We start from the raw sequence: 6,222 nt of genomic DNA on the forward strand, positions 1-6,222 counted from the left end.
GTGGATACAGGAGGGAGTGTTAGGCAGAGGCCTACCCATTTCATTCCTAGCTTGGGCAGTGGCTAGCAAGTGGAAGGCAATCTGCTATGTCAAAACTCACCTGTGCTAGGCAGCAATTGCATAGGAGAGAGTCAAGGGTGGAGACTCACGTTAGATACATGGAAGGAGGCAAAGATAAAACACTTCTGTATTTTTACCAAGAAAACTCCATGGATATGCTACCAAAACAATTGCAGATAGAGGTGGGGTGATCTGGGAGACATGTGTCCATGAAGGTGCTATGGGTCGGAAATGACTCGATAGCATAAGGTAGGACAAGCCCCATTCATTCACTCAGTTGTATTTATAGAGCACTTACTGTGTGCAAAGCACTGGACTAAGTGCTTGGGAGAGTACGGTACAACAATAAACAGACACATTCCCTGTCTACTATGAGCTTACAGTTTACAGGATCAGTATCTTATTTATGTTTACTAATGTCTGTCTCCCCTTCTAGAACTTAAGCTCTTAGTACAGTTCTTGACATCTAGTAAGAACTTAAAAAATCCCATTATGATTATGATTATTGTACTTATCATTATTGTCATTATTATCAGCAAACAACCATGATCCAACTGGTCCAAGGTGCCTCCACCGGCCCTCCGAGGAAGTCCAAGTAGAAGGTCCTGGACGGGGTCCATTAGCTATGGGGACTCTCACCACCATCACTGAGTTCATCCTCCTGGGGTTCTAAGGCAGGCCGTGGTTGCAAGGCCAGCTATTTCTAACGTTCCTCGTCCTGTACTGCGTGACCATGGTAGGCAATCTCGTAATGGTCGCCATTATCAGCCTGCACCCCCAACTTCACACTGCCATGTACTCCTTCGTCTGTAGCCTGTCTCTCCTGAACTTCTGCTATTCCTTTACTATCGCCCCCAGGGCCCTACTTAATTTCCTCTCAGAGCAGGCAGCCATCTCCTTCTCTGGCTGCACCGCTCAGTTCTTCTTCCTCTCCCTCTTTGAGACGACGGAGGCGTTCCTCCTGGCCGCCATGGCATAAGATCGCTTTGTCTCCATCTGTAACCGCTTCCACTATTCCACGATCATGTTCCATAGAATCTGTCAGCTGTTGGTGGGGGGCTTGTACCTCTGGGAAGTGGTCAAAACCGTGACCCTTGCCACCATGAGCTTCTGGTTACCGTTCTGTGGGCCCAACAAAATTGATGGTTTCTTCTGCAACGTCCTCCCGAGCCTGACCCTGTCCCTGTCTGACATGCTGACCAACCAGCTGGTCTTGCTCGCTTGCGTGGCTCCATTATCGTGGGCACCTTCTCCATCGTCTCGATCTCCTACGTCCTCATCATCTCTACCATCCTAAGGATCCGCTTGGCCGAGGGATGGACGAGAACCTTCTGCACCTATGTCTCCCACCTGGTGGGGTGGATCTGTTCTATGGCTCTGTCTTCTTCATGTACAATCAGCCCGGTGCCATCTCAAACATGGAGCAGAGCAAGGTGGTGTCCATCTTCTACACCATCATCATTCCAATGATGAATCCTATCTCCTACAGTCTGAGGAACGAAGATATCAAGGAGGCAATAAAGAAGATCAGGAAGAAGCTCTCTCTGTGATCATTTGATGACCTGGTTGACAGGACGTGGGACAACTCTGGACCAATAAAGTTCACTGCATGTTTCTCCACTCCTCTAGAACCTCCAGTTGTTGCCCATACACCTATGCATCAAACAGAAATTCCTTACCATAGGCTCTGAAGCACTCGATCACCTTGCCCTCTCCTTCCCTATCTCCCTGATTTCTTACTATATCCTAGCCCACACATATCACTCCTCCAGTGCCCATCTCACTTGGCCTCCATCTCGTCCAACTCATTCATTCATTCATTCAATCGTATTTATTGAGAGCTTACTGTGTGCAGAGAGCTGTACTAAGCGCTTGAGAGAGTAGAACTATAAACAGACATATTCCCCGCCAACAACGAGCTTACAATCTAGAAGAGGGAGACAGACATTGATATAAATAAATGAATTGCAGATATGTACTGAAGTGCCGGGGGGGGGCGGTGGGAGGGAGAAAGAACAATGGGAGTAAGTCAGGGTGATGCAGAAGGGAGTGGTAGAAGAGATAAGAGGGGGCTTAGTCACGGAAGGCCTCTGTGAGGGACTGTGCCTTCAGTAAGGCTTTGATATAAGAGGGTAATTGTCTGTCGGATTTGAGGAGGGAGGTCATTCCAGACTAGAGGCAGGACGTGGGTGAGAGGTCAGCAGGGAGGCAGGGGAGAGGCACAGTGAGAAGGTTAACATTAGAGAAGTGAATTGTGCGGGCTGGGTTGTAGTAAGAGAGTAGCGAGGTGAGGTAGGAGTGGGCAAAGTGATTGAGTGCTTTAAAGCTAATGGTAAGGAGTTTTTGTTTGATGCAAAGGTGGATGGGCAACCACTGGAGATTTTCAGGGAATGGGGAAGTCCTGAATGATTTTGTAGAAAAATGATCCGGGCAGCAGATTGAAGTATGGACTGGAGTCTCGTCCCCAACCTCTAGCCCACGTCCTGCCTCTGGCCTGGAATCTCCTCACTCTTCATATCTGACAGACAATCATTCTTCCTACCTAATATCCTTATGAAAAACACATCTCCAAGAGGCCTTCCCTGATTATGCCCCCATTTCCCCTGAGCACAGAGGATTTTCTCAGGTAGAGAGAAATTCTATTTGGGTTCACTCTACCAGTAGGAAACATCCCTCTTACCTTACCTTGCTGATTTCCTATTACAACCTAGTCCACATACTTCATTGTAATAATAACGATAATAATTGCGGTATAAGAGCTTTCTGTGTGCCAAGCACTGAACTAAGCACTGGGGAGGATACAAGATAATTAGGTCCCACATGGGGCTCTCAGTCGAAGTAGGAGGGAGAACAGGCATTGAATCCCAGTTTAGCAGATGAGAAAACTGAGGCACAGAGAAGTTAAATCACTTGCCCCAGGTCACCGAGCAGGTAAGTGGTGGAGCTGGGATTAGAACCCAGATCTTCAGATGCCCAGTCCTGTTCAGTTCTTCTAATGCCAACCTGCTCTCTGGCCCTCAATCTTGTCTACCTCTTCGCCGACCCTTTGCTCATATCCTGCCCCTGGCCTGGACCTCCCTCCCACTCTATATGTGATGGACCATCACTCTCTCTATATTCAAAGACTTTTTAAAATTATATCTCCGTCCAAAGGGCTTCCCCGGCTAAGTCCTCTTTTCCCCTATTCCTTCTCCCTTCTGCATCACCCTTGCACTTGGATCTTTATACTTTAAGCGCTTGCTATTCACCCCACCCTCAACCCCATAACACGTATGCACATACCCATAATGTATCCATTTATTTTAATGTCTGCCTTCATCTCTAGACTGCGAGCTTCTTGTGGTCAAGGGATGTGCCTACCAACTCTACTGTGCTGTCTTCTCCTGAGTGCTTAGTACAGCGCTCTGCAAACAGTCAATGCTCAAAAAATGCCACTGACTGATTTATTAAGCATATGCCAGGTACCAAATGAAAGGGTGGCCATAAAGTAATCAGTTTAGGCATAGCCTCCAATCAAAGTGATAGGGGAAGTGGGTATCATACTCTCATTTTATAGATGAGGAAGCCAAAGCCCAGAGACGTTAAGCGACTTCGCCAAAGTCACACAGCAGGTCAGGGGCGGAGTTGGGATTAGAATTCAGGTCTACTGAATTCCAGCCCATGTACAGTTCACTAGAGCATGGTGCACCAGAGATGGTGTACAACGAAAGGAGTGGGCAAGGGTTTACACCAGAGGGGTCAAAGAACCTCTTTTCTAGTGTCCTGTAGTCTCTAAGCTCATTTTGGGCAGGGAATGTGTCTGTTTACTGCTATATTGTACTCTCCCAAGTGGTTAGTATGATGTTGTGCACACAGTATGTGCTCAATAGATATGATTGAATGAATGAATTCCTGGCACTGAAGGGAGACATGACTCCCTTAATGTTACTTGTAATGTTACTTGTACGTATGATTCTACTTTTGAAGTGGTTTTAACCTAGCCCACTCCATTTCTCATTCCCATGGCAGCTGGTCTCCTTGGGATTTCTTCCTGCCCTACCAATTCATGGCTGATTATTCCCCACTCACCTCCGAGCCATCCAACGTCTGTATCCATGGAAACCAAGGCAGCAACTCACACTGTGGACCCCGGTCCCTTCTGATGCAATTCACCTGCCCCTGGATGCACGATACCGGAAACTCCTCACTGTGTTAATAGCCGGTGTTTTCCCGGCCCCTTTATTGGAGCCACCAGTAAATATGATAAATGCAGTTGACTGAATGAATGACTGAATACATCCATCATCGGCAATATTTGGAACGGGGACTGTGGAAAACTGTGCCTTTCTTTCTCCCTGTTGGTCTCTCTTGGAGATAGGAGAGCTTGGTGCTGATGTAGAGAGGGCTGCTCCCCCTTGAACTCTTGATCATTTCGCACAAGGGGGAGAAAGCTGGCAACCAGAGCAGTTGAAGCTGATAACAGCTTGAGGCTGGATGCATTCAGGTGAGTCTTTCACTAACCGTTCCATCTTAGGCAGGGAATCTATCTACCAAATTTGTTGCATTGGACTCTTCCAAAGTCTTAGTACAATGCTCTGCCCACAATCATTGATTGATTGATTGATTGATTAATACATGTCTCCCCTGCTAGACTGTGAGCTCCTGGTTGGCTGGGCAGATGTCTACCAACTGCGTGGTGTTTACTCTCCCAAGTGCTTAGGACAGTGCTCTGCACTTAGTAAGTGTTCAGTAAATTATTATTGTAAGCAAATGGCCTGAGTTCTAATTCCATCTCCTCCACTTGTCTGCTGTGGTACCTTGAGTAAGTCACTGAATGTCTCAGTGCCTCAGGTCTCTGATCTGCAAAATATAGATACAATACCTGTTCTCCCTCCTTCTTAAACTGTGAGCCCCACGTAGGACCTGATTATTTTATATCTACCCAGCGCTCAATACAGTGCTTGGCACATAGTATGTGCTGAACAAATACCACAATTATTATTATTAATAATGAATACCGTTTATGGATTGGGTAGACACAAGATTCATTCATTCACTCGATAATATTTATTAAGTGTTTACTGTTTGCAGAGAAGAAGAAGATGGCATTTGTTAAGCACTTACCATATGCCAAGCACTGTTCTAAGCGCTGGGCGGGGGTGGGGGGAAAAGGTAATAAGGTTGTCGCACGTGGGGCTCACACTTTTAATCCCCATTTTACAGATGAGGTAACTGAGGCACAGAGAGGTTAAGTGACTTGCCTAAGTCACACAGTTGACAAGTGACAGAGCTGGGTTTAGAACCCATGACCTCTGACTCCCAAGCCTGTGCTCTTTCCACTGAGCCACGCTGCACTGTACTAAGTGCTTGGAAAAGTGAAATAAAGCAATGAAGAGGACAATCCCTGCCCACAGCGAGTTCACAGTCTAGAGGGGGGAGACAGACATCAGTACAAATAAACAGACATCAATATAAATAAAGTTACACATATATATATGTAACTGCTGTGGGGTTGGGAGGGGGGAAAGAGCAAAGAGAGCAGGTCAGGGTGAAGCAGAAGGGAGTGGGAGAGGAGGAATAGTGGGGCTTAGTCTGGGAAGGCCTCTTGGATGGGCTGTGCCTTCAGTAATGCTTTGAAAGAAAATAATTATCAGATTTGAGAAGGGAGAGCATTCCAGGCCAGAGGTAGGATGTGGTCCAGGGGTCGGTGGTGAAACAGACAAGAATGAGGCACAGTGAGAATGTTAGCAAAGTGTGCAAGCTGGGTTGTAGAAGGAGAGAAGCGAGGTGAGGTAGGAGGGGGCACGGTGATGGAGTAGGTTAAAGCCAATAATGATGAGTATTTATTTGATATAGAATTCGATAGGAACCCACTGGAGATTTTTGAGGAGGGGAGTGACATGTCCTGAACTTTTATGTAATACGATAATCTGGGCAGAGGAGTAAAATATTGACTGGAGTGGTGAGAGGCAGGAGGTTGGGAGGTCAACAAGAAAATTAATGCAATAATCTAAGAAGGATAGAATGAGTGATTGTACTAACTGGGTAGCAGTTTGGATGGAGAGGAAAGGTCGGATTTTAGCAATGTTCTGAAGGTAAAACCGAAGGGATTTGATGACAGATTGGATATGTGTGTTAAATGAGAGAGCAGACTCAAGGATAATGCCAAGATTACAGGCTTGT

General features: G+C 46.4%; 1 pseudogene; it reads left to right on the plus strand.

Moving 5' to 3' along the window:
* Window positions 1-685: 685 nt before the first annotated feature.
* Window positions 686-1,610, plus strand: LOC119925375 (annotated as a pseudogene).
* Window positions 1,611-6,222: the final 4,612 nt, after the last annotated feature.

Source organism: Tachyglossus aculeatus, chromosome 3 (assembly GCF_015852505.1).
Source record: "Tachyglossus aculeatus isolate mTacAcu1 chromosome 3, mTacAcu1.pri, whole genome shotgun sequence".
NCBI lineage: Eukaryota > Metazoa > Chordata > Mammalia > Monotremata > Tachyglossidae > Tachyglossus > Tachyglossus aculeatus.